Source organism: Neofelis nebulosa, chromosome 3 (genome assembly GCF_028018385.1).
Source record: "Neofelis nebulosa isolate mNeoNeb1 chromosome 3, mNeoNeb1.pri, whole genome shotgun sequence".
Classification (NCBI taxonomy): Eukaryota; Metazoa; Chordata; class Mammalia; order Carnivora; family Felidae; genus Neofelis; species Neofelis nebulosa.
Window position 1 is genome coordinate 92,584,562 of NC_080784.1, and position 20,221 is coordinate 92,604,782.

Below are 20,221 nucleotides of genomic sequence, written 5' to 3' on the forward strand. Positions count from 1 at the left end.
ATGAAGTAACATCAGGGGAGATTTTTCACCTGCTCTCTTGCCATGTTCTCCCCTGTGTCTTTGTCTCTCGTCATTTTCTGTTTCTTTTCTCTGCTTCTCCTGTTCTTTTTTGCCTCAACACTACCAAACACTCTTCCATTGGTTTTAGTTACTTCTTAGAGACATAGGAACAGTGACCCAATGTGCTAGCTTCATGAGGTGAGGCAAGAAAAACCATAATGCCCTTCACTAACTTTTCTCCGAGGAAGATATAAATCTCTCTTAGTTCTCCAAAGTACAAGTTACATAGCTATTATGGCATTGACCACTTGGCATTAAAATGAAGAAAGAACACTGCAAAGAAAAACCCAGCATTGAACCTGTAAGATGAATATATAAACCCTCAGAGCTCTGGAGCACAATCTCCTGCAGAAATTTCTTACTTCTAGTTCCCAGTCCAGTTGTAAGCTAATGCACTACCTCAGAGTTTGTCTTCTCTGTCTGCTCTTCCCACAAAACTGTCTCCAGTCTTCTGCTCAAAGGGGCATTGGTCTTCTGAACTTTCCATTTTGATCTGTGAGGATCTTCTTTGACAGACTAACCATAATTGTATGGGAGTAGGGGAAAGAAAGTCAAAAGTTCATACAACTATGGTATATCAGAGATGTAATTATCGTGAAAGTAATGAGATTTATACCTTAGGGTCCTTTCTTTCATGGGCATGTTCCAAGGTTTGGGGAAGAGTCCTAGCAATGTGTCTGTAAGTTTGTGTAACATTTGCAAAAAATAAGATATTTTAACAATAACATGTTAGCTAAATCTACTATCACTTTCCACTCTCTTATTTTTTCTCTGTCAGATTTCCTCTTAGTGAATGGTGGTATTGGAATGATAAAAGCCTTTTTTTTTTTCTTAGAGATCAAGCTTCAAGGAAAATGAGTAAGAGATATATTTAGTTTGGTTATAGCCTAATGCTACTTACACATATATTTATCACTGGTTGTCCTCATGCAGAAAAGACTTCTAGGAATACTCTACCTTCCACTGTGCTAAGTCACCTAGCATTGTGCACAGGAGGTATACCTTTGTAAAGAAAAACAAACAAACAAACAAAAGGTTGTGATGAACAGAGTCAGAAGATAGTGAGTGGAAAAGCCTTACAATCAACAGAAAAATATGAAGATATATATGAAGAAGTCAAAGTGGAATTTTTACCTGCCAGAAAAAGAACTTGCTATTGCAATGAATGAATTGAAAATTTAATAAATCTTTATTAAAATCATGAAATTGAACTTTTTTTTTTTTAGAATTCCTGTGTTTTTAGGGAACTCGAAGCAGTATTGTAAAAATAAACCCAGACCTCTTAAAGGAGAACAGCATGGGCTATTTATTCAAAGATTGCTATAGCAAGGGAGTCAACCACTGTGGAAAGCAAGATGAAGTCACTCATGTCAAGCAGTAATTTATGTCAAGCAGAGATGCAAGCATCCAAGAAGCTAAGACCAGATATCTCTGAAGCCAGCCCTGCCTGATGACACTCACAACTGATAACCAGCAGAAACAGAGGAGGTCGGCGAAGCCTCAAGACTGATTAAATCCCTTTATAATGGGAGGAATTTTGGAGCAAACTGTCAGACTTTCTTGACACTGACTCCTTCACCTCTGACCACATCAAAAAGGCAGCTGCCACTGAAGGCTCTGAATCTGCCCAGTTGATCTGTGAACAGAACAGAGATCCTCCACTGCTTAAACATAATAAACAGTAAGTGCTGAGAGCCGATCTAGACCAGACCAAGGCCTTATCTCAACTAATGCTCATAGACTGACTTTGCATTAACCTCCTACCCCCTCTTCCTACCCCCTGTTCTATCTTGTTTGTGTTGTGGAACTTGTCTTGTGCTTTGCTTTGTGTGATGTGTGAGAAGCCAAGTTTAAACACGTGGTGAAATGTAATTGAGTTTGGAATCCTGAATCTGCTTTATAATTATGTTAACCTTGCTTCATGACTGAATAAAGCTGACATTGTAGAAAGATACAGATCATGTGTGCGCCTTCATAGTGTGCTCATGACAGCCACCGTTCTTTAGTTTGGCAGAGATTCAAAGACAGGCAGAGGGTGGGAAAGACTTTATAGTAGGATGTAAAGAAGACTTCGGATGTGCACTGACTGACAGCCGTTGGCATGGAGAAGCTTAATAGAAGCAAGACATCCTATGTGATTAGTAAAATCAATATTTGGCTTTCCCCAGTGCCTAAGTTGGAAAAGGAAGAAAACTTAGAGGAGCTTTCAGTTATAAATCAAAACCCAGTTGTGTGGGACCAAATAATATAAGGATTGTATGTTAGTCTCTGGGAATGGCTGTTGGCTATAGTGGTCTGACTCCCTATTCTGATTATTATAGATAGTAGGTTGACTTCCTGGGTTCATTGCTGAAGATTATGGGTTAGAGTTACAGATATAGATATAGATATAGATATAGATATAGATATAGATGTAGATAGACATAGATATAGATGATATAGATATAGATATAGATACAAATATAGACGATAGATACAGACAGGTAGTCTGACTTTTGTCCTTTTGTATATTTAATCTCTCAGTACAATAGAGAATTTTTATGTTGGAGTCCAACATCACTTGTTTTGGGCATCCAAATTATTTGAATGTATGTGCATCTGATGCTTCTTGCCCTGATGACATATGATGTTTTGGAATGGTATTCGTAGTATCCATCAACTTCTTTACATTTGGAATTTGTGGCAATTACCTTCTCATTGCAAACAAATACTACCTTTTATGTCTAACTTTTATATTCATAATTATGTATAATATTTCCTATGGATCCTAACCACCAGATATAAAAGCTTCAGATCCAAAATTTTGGGTCTCTTTCTGCTCAAAGACTTTTGTGCAGTTGGGCCTTTAGTGCTATTTGTCTTTATGCAAATTACTAAGAAAGAAAGATACTGAGGATATGAATGTACAATTTTGATTTAAATACATTCATCCCTCAGTACTTATAAAACTTACTTAAACAGAGTTGTTAGTTTATGTTTTAAATGTAAGAGTCTAAGGGTGCCTCGTTGGCTCAATCGGGTAAGCCTCTGACTTTGGCTCAGGTCATGATCTCACAGTTTGTGGGTTTGAGCCCTGCATCAGGTTCTGTGCTGATAATTCAGAGCCTGAAGCCTGCTTCAGATTCTGTATCTCCCTCTCTCTCTACCCCTCCCCTGCTCATGCTCTCTCAAAAATAAGTGTTAAAAAAATAAAAAATAAATAAATGTAAGAGTCATTGTTTACTAAAACACATGGTTATGAATAGGATCACACTAGGAAATAATGCAAATAGAAGAGAGCTTAGGACAAAGGTTTAAAGTTTGTCAACATTTTTAAGTTTTGTTGAGGAAAAGATTCATTTAAAAAGAGAGAAGAAGTGGGTGAAAAAGCACTGTAACCTCTCTGCATTGCTTGAATTCACCTTTGGAGTAAAGGGATCTCTTGTTTGAATCAAACATTTCAGTAGGCCTTCTCTGTTCAAAGTTAAAATCAAGATCCTATTCAGGAACATTCAATAAGGGTCTATCTGTTCTGCATAATAATATAAAAAGATTTCTTTATTGTGTGCCTGGTAATAGGTAACATCTTTCACATGTGATTGCCTTTAGGAGCATTTCCCCTTGATATAGATTTGTACTTTGCTGCCTGTGTAAATTGTTATTAGAATCAATTGTATTCTCTCCAGGAGATTAGGAGCAAATCCATAGGAAATGGGGCTTATCTTGAACACATATTATTGGGGCACATAGGAGTTGACCAGACTGATAATGTCAAACCACTCTGGACTTTTCCACTGTTTTCCTTATAAGGGCACTCTAGGTTGAATAACTCAGGCTTTGCAGAATGCATTATTATCAGCATTATCTTTTAGTAATTTCCCCCCTGAAAGGAATGACCATTCCACCTGTCAAGTAAGACACAATTACAATTCAGTGCTTGGTGGGAGAAGTATTTAGTAATGAGGTAGTATAAAAAAGTGACTGCAAACAGATGTGCAGGTCTGAGGAAGGTTTCTCTGAAGAACTGACTTCCAAATTGAGTGTTTCGTTTGAAAAGGAAAATGAGATAGTGAAGAGTGTGGGGGCAACATTCCTAGCATAGATAATAGTATAGACAAAATTCTATAGGCAAATGTGATTGTAGGGTTGTGCCACTGAGGAAAGGAAAGGACAATGAATCTGGAATAAAAGAATTAAAAAAATGCATTATCAAAATTTGCTGTTACCAGGCTAAGCAGGGGTAATATCAGAGAACCTCTATAGGGACATGGCATACTAAATTTGAGAATTTAAATTTTTCATAAGAATTCCTTTATATTTGGTGATAATGTTTACATTACCTTGATATATGACATAACACTTCAGAAACTGTGATAATTTTGCCAAAGGTGTATTTTGTGTCGAAACATAAATCAGTACGTAAATGAGAAAAAAATACTTAAAAGGTTTATTGCAGGGTCCAAGGGGAAGGAGAACTATTCTAATAGGAAGAACACACTGACCACAGGCTCAAAAAATATCTCAAATGTAAGGCAAAAAGGACTTTTTTAAAGAGGGAGGGGTTGAAAAAGATTAGAAAGAATGGGTATGGCTAAGTGGGATAAATACGTGATACAATCAGATAGTTGATTAGGGAATGTTTTCCCCAGAGATAGGTTTCTGTTCTGGAGGGGCTGTTGAGAAGGGGTTGTATGCCTACTCAGGGTGGGGAGCAGGGGTCAAAGTCCAGGCAGCAGGAAGTAGGAAAGAAACTTAGCTGAAGTTTGGTCAAGTCAAAATAGCAGATATTTTATCCAGATTAGTCACTGAGTCCGAACAATTCAATTAATCATTTATGAGGCAAAGAATGGCATTTTGTAGGGCCTGCATCTGGCCTTCTCACAGGTAAACAAATGAAATATTCTTGAGTTTTACTTAAGTCATATGGGGAAGAATGATACCTTGCTGTAATCCATTCGTGGAAAACAAAGGTGTGGGAAAGGGGGTTTATTTAATTGTAATGTTTTCCAGGATCATGGGGCTTGAGCTAAATTCAACTTTGTCATTGTCTTGCTGGTGGGGATACAGAGCAGGAGACAGACAAATGTGAACAATGAAAAAAAATAAAGACTTTTACAAGGGCCAAGATTGGAAGCTTTTATTATTTCAGTGATTGACCAGGGCTGGGAATTTCAGAGAAATAATAGAATAATTAACTCAACAGAATTTATTTATTTATTTATTTTTTTAATTTTTTTTTAACGTGTATTTATTTTTGAGAGAGAGAGAGAGACAGAGCATGAACGGGGGAGGGTCAGAGAGAGCGGGAGACACAGAATCGGAAGCAGGCTCCAGGCTCTGAGCCATCAGCCCAGAGCCCGACGTGGGGCTCGAACTCACGGACCGCGAGATCGTGACCTGAGCCGAAGTCGGCCGCTTAACCGACTGAGCCACCCAGGCGCCCCAACTCAACAGAATTTAAAGGCAATTTTACTGATAGCACAGAATTCTTCAATATGAATATTTAGAAATATAATCCTTCCAAAGAGTAAAATTATGTTTAGCAGGAAAACAAAGATAAAGCTTAAGATTTCAGAGGTAAAATAAATATAGTTTATAAAAAGGAGCAGTGTAAGTCTCCTTTCTGAATGAATGAATGTCTTTCTGAATGAAGACAATTGTGATTGGATTATCTAATTAGACATTGAGTTTTTCAGGTATGCTGGTCAGAATAGGCATAAGTAGAGGGGGCCGGCAACCTCAGTATCTCAGTGATTTAAAATAATAAAATTTTATTCCCTGATCATGTATGACTCTTATGGGTTAGTAGAAGTTCTGTTTGCTACCATAGAAGGATTTTCTAAGATCATCTCTTTCTTGTAGTAATTTAACAGCTATAGCCAACATATACTAGCATTTGTTTACCAACCTCTTGTCTAGATTTATGAGTTCATAAAATACATTTCCTATCATAGGTAAGAATTTCACTGTTTTGCCACTGTATAATAGGTATTGCCATCCTTCTAGCTTAGCCTAAGAGTTGCTCACCACCTGCAGCCAATTTACATATTAACCAATTAACATATTGGTTAATAAGTTAATTCTTCTTTTATACATACATAACAATATCTACATTACTCAGTGGCTGGATAGGACAACTTATGCTGAGTTATCAATACATATAATTCAGTGGCTTAAAACAACAAAGGTTTACATTTCACTCATACTACTAGTCCTTGACAAGTCTGCTTATGTGCTCAATTTTTCATAACGATTTAGGAATCTAGCTGAAGCACTAACCATTATTTTAATTTTTTTAACCATAAATTCAATTATTGCTTGTTGACATACTAGTAGGAAAGAATACGCTAGAGTATCACAAATTGGCAATTAAATTATCTGACTAGGAAATGACAGATCACTTCTGCTCACAACTCTTCTGCTAGAACAGGGGAACTTGCATATTATCCTAACGTGCGCAGAAGGAAGAGAGAACAAAATACTTGATGACTAACATTAATGACCATCATTGAAATTATGGTGTTAGAACTCAGGAAAAAAAAGGAAAGAAGATAAATGTCGAGGACTCTGATTATTGTGGAAAAATGATTAGGAGGCAAGACATTACTGGAATAGACTAACCGAGATGACCTTCAAAAACATTATTTTTTTTTACTTGTTTTATTTTTTATTTTTTAAAAATTTACATCCAAATTAGTTAGCATATAGTGCAACAATGATTTCAGGAGTAGATTCCTTAGTACCTCTTACCCATTTAGCCCATCCCTCCTCCCACAACCCCTCAAGTAACCCTCAGTTTGTTCTCCATATTTATGAGTCTCTTCTCTTTTGTCCCCCTCCATGTTTTTATATTATTTTTGTTTCCCTTCCCTTATGTTAATCTGTTTTGTCTCTTAAAGTCCTCATATGAGTGAAGTCATATGATTTTTGTCTTTCTCTGACTAATTTCACTTAGCATAATACCCTCCAGTTCCATCCACATAGCTGCAAATGGCAAGATTTCATTCTTTTTGATTTCCAAGTAATACTCCATTGTATAGATATACCACTTCTTTATCCATTCATCCATCGATGGACATTTGGGCTTTTTCCATACTTTGGCTATTGTTGATAGTGCTGCTGTAGACATGGGGGTGCATGTGTCCTTTCGAAAATAAATTTCTTTCATTTATCCCATGGGTAAATGCCTAGTAGTGCAATTGCTGGGTGGTAGGATAGTTCTATTTTTAGTTTTCTGAGAAACCTCCATACTCTTTTCCAGAGTGGCTGACCAGCTTGCATTCCCACCAACAGTGCAAAAGAGATCCTCTTTCTCCACATCCTTGCCAACATCTATCATTGCCTGAGTTGTTAATATTAGCCATTCTGACCGGTGTAAGGTGGTATCTCATTGTGGTTTTGATTTCCCTGATGATGAGTGATGTTGAGCATTTTTTCATGTGTCAGTTGGCCATCTGGATGTCTTCTTTGGAGAAGTGTCTATTCATGTCTTTTGCCCATTTCTTCACTGGATTATTTGTTTTTTGGGTGTTGAGTTTGATAAGTTCTTTGTAGATTTTGGATACTAACCCTTTATCTGATATGTCATTTGCAAATATCTTCTCCCATTCTGTCGGTTGCCTTTTAGTTTTGCTGATTGTTTCCTTCCTGCGCAAAAGCTTTTTATTTTGATGAGGTCCCAGTAGTTCATTTTTGCTTTTGTTTCCCTTGCCTCCAGAGACATGTTGAGTAAGAAGTTGCTGTGGGTAAGATCAAAGAGGTTTTTGCCTGCTTTCTCAAGGATTTTGATGGCTTCCTTCCTTACATTGAGGTCTTTCATCCATTTTGAGTTTATTTTTGTGTATGGTGTAAGAATGTGGTCCAGGTTCATTCTTCTGCATGTTGCTGTCCAGTTTTCCCAGCACCACTTGCTGAAGAGACTGTCTTTATTCCATTGGATAGTCTTTCCTGTTTTGTCAAAGATTAGTTGGCCATACGTTTGTGGGTTCATTTCTGGGTTCTCTATTCTGTTCCATTGATCTGAGTGTCTGTTCTTGTGCCAGTACAATACTGATTTGAGGATTACAGCTTTGTAGTACAGCTTGAAATCTGGGATTGTGATGCCTCCTGCTTTGGTTTTCCTTTTCAAGATTGCTTTGGCTATTCCAGGTCTTTTCTGGTTCCATACCAATTTTAGGATTATTTGTTCTAGCTCTGTGAAGAATGCTGGTGTTATTTTGATAGGGATTGCATCGACTATGTACATTGCTTTGGGTAGTGTTGACATTTTAACAATATTTCTTCTTCCTATCCAGGAGCATTAAATCTTTTTCCATTTTTTTGTGTCTTCTTCAATTTCTTTCATAAGCTTTCTATAGTTTTCGGTGTATAGATTTTTCACCTCTTTGGTTAGATTTATTCCTAGGTATTTTATCGTTTTTGGTGCAATCGTTAATGGGATCGATTCCTTGATTTTTCTTTCTGTCACTTAATTGTTGGTGTATTGGAATGCAACCAATTTCTTTTTTTTTTTTAATTTTTTTTTTAATGTTTATTTATTTTTGGGACAGAGAGAGACAGAGCATGAACGGGGGAGGGGCAGAGAGAGAGGGAGACACAGAATCGGAAACAGGCTCCAGGCTCCGAGCCATCAGCCCAGAGCCTGACGCGGGGCTCGAACTCACGGACCGTGAGATCGTGACCTGGCTGAAGTCGGACGCTTAACCGACTGCGCCACCCAGGCGCCCCATGAATGCAACCAATTTCTGTTCATTGATTTTGTATCCTGCAACTTTGCTAAATTCATGAATGAATTCTAGCAATTTTTTTGTGGAATCTTTTGGGTTTTCCATATAGAGTATCATGTCATCTGAGAAGAGTGAAAGTTTGAACTCCTCCTGGCCGATTTGGATGCCTTTTATTTCTTTGTGTTGTCTTATGGCAGAGGCTAAGACTTCCAAAACTATGTTGAATAACAGTGGCGAGAGTGGACATCCCTGTCTTGTTCCTGACCTTAGGGGGAAAGCTGTCATTTTTTTCCCCATTGAGGAGGATATTAGCATTGCATCATTCAATGATCTCGAGGAATTTTTCTTCTATCCCTACCTTCTTGAGGGTTTTTATCAAGAAAGGATACTGTATTTTGTCAAATGCTTTCTCTGCATCTATTGAGAGGGCCATATGGTTCTCGTCCTTTCTTTTCTTGATGTGATGAATCACGTTAATTTTTTTGCGGATATTGAACCAGCCCTGCATCCCAGGTATAAATCCCACTTGGTCTTGGTGAATAATTTTTTTAATGTATTGTTGGAGCCGGTTGCCTAATATCTTGTTGAGTATTTTTGCATCCATGTTCATAAGGGAAATTGGTGTGTAGTTCTCCTTTTTAGTGGTGTCTCTGTCTGGTTTTGGAATCAAGGTAATGCTGGCTTCATAGAAAGAGTTTGGAAGTTTTCCTTCCATTTCTATTTTTTGAAACACCTTCAAGAGAATAGGTGTTAACTCTTCCTTAAATGTTTGGTACAGTTCTCCTGGAAAATCATCTGGCCCTGGACTCTTGTTTTTTGGGAGATTTTTGATTACTAATTTGATTTCTTTACTGGTTGTGGGTCTGTTCAAATTTTCTATTTGTTCCTGTTTCAGTTTTGGTAGTGTATATGTTGCTAGGAATTTGTCCATTTTTCCAGATTGCCCATTTTATTGGTATATAATTGCTCATAATATTCTCTTATTATTGTTTGTATTTCTGCTGTGTTGGTTATGATCTCTCCTCTTTCATTCTTGATTTTATTTATTTGGGTCCTTTCCTTTTTCTTCTTGATCAAACGGGCTAGTGGTTTATCAATTTTGTGAATTCTTTCAAAGAACCAGCTTCTGGTTTCATTGATCTGTTCTACTGGGTTTTTTCGTTTGTTTGTTTATTTGTTTTATTTTCTTTTTTTGTTTGTTTTTGGTTTTGGTTTCAATAGCATTAATTTCTGCTCTGATCTTTATTATTTCCTGTCTTCTGCTGGTTTGGGGTTTTATTTGCTGTTCTTTTTCCAGCTCCTTAAGGTGTAAGGTTAGGTTGTGTATCTGAGATCTTTCTTTCTTCTTTAGGAAGGCCTAGATTGCTATATACTTTCCTCTTATGACTGTCTTTGCTGCGTGCCAGAGGTTTTGGGTTGTGGTGTTATCATTTTCATTGACTTCCATATACTTTTTAATTTCCTCCTTACCTTCTTGGTTAGCCATTCATTCTTTAGTAGGATGTTCTTCATTCTCCGAGTATTTGTTACCTGTCCAAATTTTTTCTTGTGGTTAATTTTGAGTTTCATAGAGTTGTGGTCTGAAAATATGCATAGTATAATCTTGATCTTTTTGTACTTACTTAGGGCTGATTTGTGTCCCAGTATATGATCTATTCTGGAGAACGTTCCATGTGCACTGGAGAAGAATGTATATTCTGCTGCTTTAGGATGAAATGTTCTGAATATATCTGTTAAGTCCATATGGTCCAGTGTGTCATTCAAAGCCATTGTTTCTTTGTTGATTTTTTGATTAGATGATCTGTCCATTGTTGTGAGTGGGGTGTTGAAGTCTCCTATTATTATGGTATTATTATCGATGAGTTTCTTTATGTTTGTGATTCATTGATTTATATATTTGGGTGCTCCCACATTGTAAATGTTTACAATTGTTAGGTCTTGGTGGATAGACCCCTTGATTATGACATAATGCCCTTCTGCATTTCTTGATACAGTCTTTATTTTAAAGTCTAGATTGTCTGATATAAGTATGGCTACTCCAGCTTTCTTTTGTTGACCATTAGCATGATAGATGGCTATCCATCCCCTTATTTTCCATCTGAAGGTGTCTTTAGGTCTAAAGTGGGTCTCTTGTAAACAGTATATAGATGGATCTTGTTTTCTTATCCATTCTGTTATTCTATGTCTTTTGATTGGAGCATTGAGTCCATTGACATTTAAAATGAGTACTGAAAGATAGGAATTTATTTCCATTATGATGCTTGTAGAGTTGGAGTTTCTGGTGGTTTTCTCTGGTCCTTTCGAATCTTTGTTGCTTTTGATATATATATATATTTTTTTTTTCATCTTTTCTCCCCTCAGAGGGCCCCCCTTAAAATTTGTTGCAGGGCTGGTTTAGTAGTCACAAACTCCTTCAATTTTTGTTTGTCTGGGAAACTTTTTGTCTCTCCTTCTATTTTGAATGACAGCCTTGCTGGATAAAGAAATTCTTGGCTGCATATTTTTCTGATTCATCACACTGAACATATCGTGCCACTCCTTTCTGGCCTGCCAAGTTTCTGTGGCTAGGTCTGCTGCAAACCTGATCTGTCTTCCCTTGTAGGTTAGGGACTTTTTTTTTTCTTTTGCTGCTTTCAGGATTCTCTCCTGGCCTGAGTATTTTGTGAATTTGGCTATGATATGCCTTGTTGATGGTCGGTTTTTGTTGAATGTAATGGGGGTCTTCTGTGCTTCCTGGATTTTGATGTCTGTGTCTTTCCCCAAGTTAGGAAAGTTCCCTGCTGTGATTTGCTCACATAACCCTTCTACCCCTATTTCTCTCTCTTCCTCTTCTGGCACCCCTATGATTCTGATATTGTTCCTTTTTAATGAGTCACTGATTTCTCTCATTCTTAAATTGTGCTCTTTTGCCTTCATCTCCCTCTTTTTTTCTGCTTCATTATTCTCTGTAAGTTTGTCCTCTATGTCGCTGATTCTCTGTTCTGCCTCATCCATCCTTGCCGCCGCTGCATCCATCCATGATTGCTGCTCAGTTATAGCATTTGTCATTTCATTCTGGCTATTTTTTACTTCTTTTATCTCTGCAGAAAGGGATTCTAATCAGTTTTTGACTCCAGCTAACATTCTTATTATCATGATTCTAAATTCTGGTTCAGACATGTTGCTTGTATCTGTGTTGGTTAAACACCTGGCTGTTGTTTCTTTGTGCTCTTTCTTTTGGGGTGAATTCCTTCATTTTGTCATTTTGAAGTGAGAAAAGGAATTAGTGAGGTAGAAAACTTAAAATTAAAAAATATTAAAAAAATATTAAAATTAAAAAATCAAAAACACACACACACAAAAATCTAATAAATGATGCTAAATCCTAAGTGTGTTTTGGTCTGGGTGTTGAAAGTGGTTTGACAAATTAGAGGAAAAAAAGGGGTGGGGAGGAAATCATTTAAGAATTTGAAAAAATGAATACATTGAAATAGACTGAAATGAGACGATGGGAGTGAAATAGAATTTGAAAAAATTACACAAAAGTAAACAATATAGTTGGAATAAAATTAAAGAAAAATATTTTAATGAAAATTAAAAATAAAAATGATTTTTTTCTCTTTCTGTATTCAAGAAAAAGAAAAGAAACAAAAAAGAGAAAAAAGAGAAAAAAAAGAAATCATTTAAAAATTTGAAAAAGTGAATACACTGAATTTGACAAAAATAAAATGATGGAAGTAAAATAGAATTTGAAAAAAAATTACGTAAAACCAAAAATATAGTGAAAAAATTAAAGAAAAATATCTTTATAGAAATTGAAGGTAAAAATGAAGTTTTTCGCTTTCTGCATTTAAGAAAAAGGAAAGAAACAAAAAAGAGAAAAAAGAAAAAGAAAAAAGAAAAGAAGGAAATCGTTTGAAAATTTGAAAAGGTGAATTTACTGAAGTAGACTAAAATAGAATGATGGAAGTAAGATATAATTTGAAAAAAAATTACACAAAAGTAAAAAAAATAGCAAAAAAATAAAAGAAATCTTTTTATTTTATTATTATTATTATTTTTTTTATTTTTGAGACAGAGAGAGAGAGAACATAAGCTGGGGAGGGGCAGAGAGAGAGGGAGACACAGAATCTGAAGCAGGCTCCAAGCTCTGAGCTGTCAGCACAGAGCCTGATGCGGGGCTTGAACTCACATACTGTGAGATCATGACCTGAGCCGAAGTCAGGCGCCCAACTGACTGAGCCACCCAGGCGCCCCTAAAAAAAATATTTTTAATAAAAATTGAAAAAAAAATGAATTTTTTCTCTTTCTGTATTCAACAAAAAGAATAGTGTAAAAGATAAAAAAGAAAAAACTAAGAAAGAAAATTGAATAGCTGGACCTGCTAACAGATTGAAATAGAACTGAAATTGCTTCATTTTCCCCTAGAAGTCAGACGATGTAGCACTTTATAGTCCATAAACTAAGTAGGCGGTGAGACTTGTGTTCTTGAAGAGAGAGGTCGGCCCAGTTGGGCGGAGCTCAGTGTAATGGCTCCGTTTTCCACTAGATGGCACTGCTAGGCTACTGGGGTGTATTGTTGCAGAGCAGGTAGGTGCGTGTGCGCATGCGCGGTAGAAGTGAAAATGGCGTCACTCAGTTACTCTGTCTCTCTTATGGGAACTCTGTTCTCTGCGATCAGCAATCACGCACCCATCCTCTGTCTTCAGCTTTTATCCTCTCCCTGCTTTTTCACTGTCTGTGACCAAGACTCAGGTAGTACCTCTCCCGAGTTTTGTCTCAGATGCGGCTGTTTTCCCTGGCCCCTTACTTCTGAAGGACTGCGGCTTTGGCCCCTTCCGCCCCTCTGTGGGAGGGTCTCACTGAGCAATGGCCGAATGTCGGCTGCACCCAGGAACCCTTGCTGAACCCTGCTGCTGCCAGTGCCCTGAGACTGCGGCCAGGTGACATCCCGCCCCGGTAAAAGTTCTTAAGATAGTGTAGCAGCAGCTTTTCAGGGATTATGGAAAATCACAGCACACATCTGGCACCCGGCTTCACTCGTAACGACCTTGTTCCAGCACCAGGGAATGTGGCTGTTCTCTGGGTTCTGCTGTGACCAGGCGCCTTCAACAGTCTCTACCAAATGTCCTTCCAGCAGTGGAACCGCTTTTCCCTGTGTGGCCCAAGAACCTCCCGGACCCCGCTCTGTTCTTGGGGATTCACCTTTCCCACCAGAGCACCGCCAGGTATTGAGCCGTGGAGTTGCAGCCTTTGCGCTCCCCTTGTTTAGTCTTAATGGAATTTAAACCCTCTCCTTTCTCTTTTCTCCCTTTTTAGTTTAGTCCCTGAGTCTATTTCCAATTTTCCACTTTCTCTCCAGCTGCTTTTGGGGAGGGGTGCTTTTCCCGTATTCTCCCCCGCCCCAGTCTCCGTCCTTTCTCCGCCTGCAAAGGCCCTGCCTGCCGCCGGCTTCTCTCTCCCCAAGTTCACCTCTCTGCGCCACGTACCTGCTGACTTCTGTGGTTCAGGTTGTGCAGATTGTTGTGTTAAGCCTCCAATCAGTTTTCTAGGTGTGTAGGATGGTTTATTGTTGGTCTGGCTGTATTTCATGGACATGAGACACACAAAAACCTTCCATGCTTTTCTGTCATCTTGGCTCCTCCTATTATTATTATTATTATTATTATTATTACTTATTTTATTTTTTTACATAAGAGTAGAGAAGTAAAGGTTCAGAAGTGGCACTAACAAAGTAATGCTGACTCCCTCACCTCCACACTTGCCTGACTCGTTTATTCTGATGGTGTAGGTAAATGATGGCGTGTGGCCCTGTACTAAAGAAGGCCTTTAATATGAAGAACATCTTTAGCAAATTTTTAAGTTCAATTAGGAAAAAAAAATAAGATCATTTTATTCTACAAGCTTTATTATATTATTTGTAATAGGAAGGAATTTTCAAGGGGTATAATGGGATGGAGTTTGGGTTAAGGACATAGGCGGAATAATTCAGACTTGAAATCTCATATATAACTGGTCAATATACAAAATGATACAACCATTAGGAAAAATAATGTGGTAGTTTTTTATAAATCTAAGCATATAATTATGTATGCATTCCAGACATTTCACTTCTGGATATTTATCCAAGGGGAAAAAAAAATCTGTGTTCACACAGATACTTGTATGATTAACAGTTTTATTCAAATCACTAACAGCTGGAAACAACTCAAATGCCCCCCACCTGGGAAATGGATAAACAAATGCGAGCATATCCATAATGAAATGCCACTCAGCAATAGGAAGGAATGAGCTATTGATACACAAAATAAATTATCCATAGTCAGATTGCTGATGTTTTTCAGAAAACATAAAAGTGACTTTCAAATCTCATCATGGGGTCAAGGATATCTTCTAAAATACTGATTTGTAAAGGGAATTGTGTAACTTCAATGAATATAAAGGGCCATGATACACTGGACTCTGTATAAATCTTTGATGAGGTAGTAATTTTTTAAATCCCTGATTTAAAAAGAATAGAAATAGATATTGACATTTTTAGAATTATCCAGAACAGGGAATGCTGTTTCCTTATAATATGGACTACAGGTCCTTAAAGGGCGATAACGCAACCAGGAAATTCATATTAATTTGGAAAGCTAAATAAATCTAAGCTAAGGATATTTCTCAATTCAAGGATTAATTAGCATTCCACTTTTAATCAATTCCTTATTTATTTGGGTAGTGCAAATGGGTACAAGAATTTAATTCTGTATATAATATTAAACGGCAGTGTAAGCACCCCATTCATGTTATACATGAGAAGTGGCTGACCTGCCATTAGTATCTTCAATTGCCATCCAGAATACAATCAATACTAATTATTATTATTACTAGCAGTAATAATATCCACCCATAAAAGCCCCTACATTCTTCCCTCTTAGACACAGATTTACTCACTAGTATCCTCAACAACAGAGCAGGAGAAGAACACCTCCAGTGTGTCCTCGCTACCAGGTTCCGTGGAAGAGGGACTGACATCATCTGATGTAATCTACATAACATCTTTATGCAGTAAATTTATTCTCTATTTTTAAAATGTAGAAATTGAGGTTCAGAGGGTTTATCTTATCTAATTCACATACCTAGTAAGTGTTGGAGCTTAAAATCCACATGATAATTGTGTTCATATCTCATTGACCACCCCCCTCCAACTTGAAGGCTTTGAAGAATATCTGAAAAATATCTCAGCAAATCAATTTTGTTAATTTCATGTAACCAGCAGGGAAGGGCAGCAGAGTGGCATGACAGAATCTTCTGAGAAACTAGGTATAAATTTATGATGAGAAAATAAGTTTAGTACTTTTTTTGTTAAATTGTATTGGTAAAATTTAGGCATAGCCTATCTAATCTACAAAAATATACATATACATGACCATATATTTTTCAAGATAGAATACTTTCAAACACTAATTTCAAGCCAACTATTCTTTAATTCATTGGATGGATTTCAATGAAAAGTTTGAGTAATTATGAGTAATTAACATTAAAACTATCTTCTTTTAGAGAGTATTCTATTTTTTAAATCTTGTTTCACCACATATTGCTGACGTCTGTCTCTTTCTCATGGTGAGAGACTGAGCTGGCTGCCAAGACAAAGAGAGATTAGTGAAAGGAAGAAAAAAAAAAACTCTTTATAGTCTCATAAACAGCATTTATAAGCCTGAATTTTAACATTACAATGGAGTAATTACCTATTGGGAAGGAAAGAAGTAATAAAATACATCAAGTGATAACTCTAAGCTATTACATCTTCTTTTAAAAGTTTATATGGTCTGGTTTAGCTAGTTCAATTTTTTATGTAACTATTCATATTTGAAGGCTAATCAGCCTCCACTTGCAGACTCAAGAGCATTTATTTAAATTATTATTTATTTATTTTTGTGAGAGAGAAAAAGAGAGCATGAATGGGGTAGGGACAGAGGGAGAGGGGACACAGAATCTGAAGCAGACTCCAGGCTCTGAGCTGTCAGCACAGAGCCTGATTAGCAGCTGATCTGAAAGTTGGTCTTGATCATTCTTTTGATATATTTACTTATTTCTTCTTCCTCCACACCACTGGCAGTCAAATTTCTTAGGTAGCACCAAATACAGGAATTAAAAACTTGAACTGCATATTGAATTTAAAAAGCCTTTATGGCAATGTTTGTCATCTTGGATTCAAGTTAGCTAGTATTCTTCCCAGCAATTTGTCACAAATTTCCATGTATACCATGTCATCCTTATCAAAACTTCTTCTAATGCAGCATTTCATTCAAAGAATAAGTGAGGTATCCGAGGCACTTAACAAAGGAGAAAAGTTCATTTGGAATGGCCTTTAAGACATTTGGAGTTATCACGTTGCTGATTAATGCTGGAGAATCCCACAGCTTGCAGATCTTTCATTTCAATTTCATCGATAGCATTCAGTAATCCTTCCACAATCATCTAGGGATCTTTTATGGTTGAACATGGGTCCATGAAGAGATGTTAACTGTGCAAGGCACTGCAGAGAACCTTGTGCCATATCTGAATCTTTGATTTTTCCACGTACTGTGAGGAAAAGATTCATAACCCTATTGTCCAAAAGAGTCTCCTGCCTGGGCTCTGTTGGCTTTAAGAACACATTTTGTGAAGATTCAAACATAGCTAATAGTGTATACCCAAATTTGGAGGAAGAAAGTTCCAGCTAAAGGCCTGGTTGGTGAGTACAAGGTAACTGCTGCCGAAATACTTAAGACATCTGAATACTGAGTCTGCCCCACCTGATGAACTCCTGTAGAATGTCAACATTACCATGAAGATGTGACAACGTCTTCTTCCTGAAAAACTCTTCTGTAACCCCATATTCAGTTCAATGTTGCCCATGTTACTTGAACTTGAGTGTTCACTCAATAGTGCAATTAGAATAAAACAGGGCCATAGTTTGCACAGTGGGATTGCCACTAATCAACTAGCTGACTTCATGAAAAATGCTTTTGTAGTAAACAGATTTATCTAACAATCCTCCTTTTACAATTAATGCCACTGCAAATAGAATCTGTTCTCGATCATACTTTTGGAGGTTAGGCCTAGGTTAAAAGAAATGTTGATAGTGACTCGATGCTAGCTTTTTCCAAAAGAATCCACTTTCAGACAATTGCTTCCAGTATGGCTGTGGCAGCTTGAAAGAGGACATAGTCCATTTTGCTTTATGCCTTTTATGTGTTTATTTGGAGGGGGGAGAGAGAATCTCTACTCATCATGGACGCCTACGTGGGGCTGGATCTCAGGACCCTGAGATCATGACCTGAACAGAAATCAAGACTCAGATGCTTAACCCACTGAGCCACCCAGGCACCGTTGTTTTTGTTTTTTAATCCAGTGACCTTGCTCTAGTACCACAAAGAGGTTAGTGTCTCTCAGAAGATACCTTAGGCAGGTGGCAGCTCATCACCTATTACAATCTTCACAAACTTTCCTCTCCTCTCTTCAGCTGTTACTTCCAAAGAATGAAGTATGAAAATATGCTTATAAACTGTAAATTGTGACACTGATTTCCTAAGCGACAGAAATGTGCTACGTATGCTAACATTGCTCGTTACTGACCTGGGAAGGTGGTGATAGCAGAAGGTGGTGATATCAGCACTCTGGCCAGGTTCTTGAGCTGAACTCATGAGTTTCACAGCTTTGCTGGAGCCATGATGGTTTGTCATTAATGATGCACCATGCACCACATTATGGAAGCAGGTGCCAGGGCCAGCCTGTCACACGCAGACTAAATCTCTCGCACTGGTAGAGGTTGTCCCCGCTGCCATAAGTGCCATCTGCACAGCCATGTTGGCGGCCTGAGCTCCGGGTTCTGTGGGGCAGAGACAGTCGGCATAAACAGACTGTCTTGGTGGGTGGCGAGAGCCTAGGTGTCTTGCAGTACAGCACCAGGTGTGGCCAATGGCCAGTATGTACTGTTCTAATCCAATTTCTTTCTTTTTTCTTTTTTTTTTTTTTTTAATTTTTAAATTTACATCCAAGTTAGTATATATTGCAATAATGATTTCAGGAGTAGATCCCAGTGATTCATCCCTTATGTATAACACCCAGTGCTCATCCCAACAAATGCCTTCCTTAATGCCCCTTACCCATTTAGCCCATTGCACCACCCAAAACCCCTCCAGCAACCCTCAGTTTGTTCTCTATATTTAAGAGTCTCTTATGTTTTGTCCCCCTCCCTGGTTTTATATTATTTTTGCTTCCATTCCCTTATGTTCACCTGTTTTGTATCTTAAATTCCACATATGAGTGAAGTCATATGATAGTTCTTTCTCTGACTAATTTCACTTAGCATGATACCCTCTAGTTCCATCCACATAGTTACAAATGGCAAGATTTCATTTCTTTTTTATTGCCAAGTAATACTCCTTTGTGTGTGTGTGTGTGTGTGTGTGTGTGTGTGTGTGTGTGTATACCACATCTTCTTTATCCACTCATTGGTCAATGGACATTTGGGCCCTTTCCATACTTTGGCTATTGTCAATAGTGCTGCTATAAACATTGGGGTGCATGTGCCCCTTTGAAACAGCACACCTGTACCCCTTGGATAAATACCTAGTAGTGAAATTGCTAGGTCAAAGGGTAGTTCTATTTTTAACTTTTTGAGAAACCTCCATACTCTTTTCCAGAGTGGCTGCACCACTTTGCATTCCCACCAGCAGTGCAAAAGAGTTCCTCTTTCTCTGCATCCTCGCCAACAACTGTTGTTGCCTGAGTTGTTAATTTTAGACATTTTGATTGGTGTTAGGTGATATCTTATTGTGGTTTTGATTTGTATTTCCCTGATGAAGAGTGATGATGAGCATTTTTTCATGTGTCTGTTAGCCATATTGTCTTTGGAAAAGTGTCTAATCATGTCTTTTGCCCATTTCTTTGCTGGATTATGTGTTTTTTGGGTGTTGAGTTTTATAAATTCTTTATAGGTTTTGGATACTAACCTTTTATCTGATATGTCATTTGCAAATATCTTCTAAATAATTTGAAGATTAGATAGATGAAATGACTTGTTTTGGTGACTGCGTGTGAAAAGTTAGGTTGAAACCTGAGTTATGCTTGACTTCAGCACTTGGGCTCCTTTATTGGTTTGTTTCTTCAATAACAATCCACCTCACCTAAAGAAATTTGTTAACGTATGATTTTGAATTTTTTTTCAAATTTTTCTTTTACAATTCCTCTTTTCCAAACATCTAAGTTTCTGATGCCACAGAAACAGGATATTTTAAAGGTTAGCAAAAACTCAACACATCATTGTTAATTGGATGAATAAATCTCTTACAATCTCATTCTTTTACTGATGAGGCAATATATAACTTTAAAGGAATCAATATTATATTCTATATTCACAAAGTACTTTACAGAAGCTAAATTTAGAACCTAAGCTTCTTGCCTCACCTGACTATATTCTAGTTAATAAACAACAGCAGCAAAGA

General features: G+C 37.4%; 1 pseudogene; it reads right to left on the bottom strand.

Annotated features, from left to right (window-relative positions):
* LOC131508023 (exportin-4-like) overlaps window positions 1-18,580 on the bottom strand; it is a 156,074-nt pseudogene extending 137,494 nt beyond the window's left edge.
* Window positions 18,581-20,221: the final 1,641 nt, after the last annotated feature.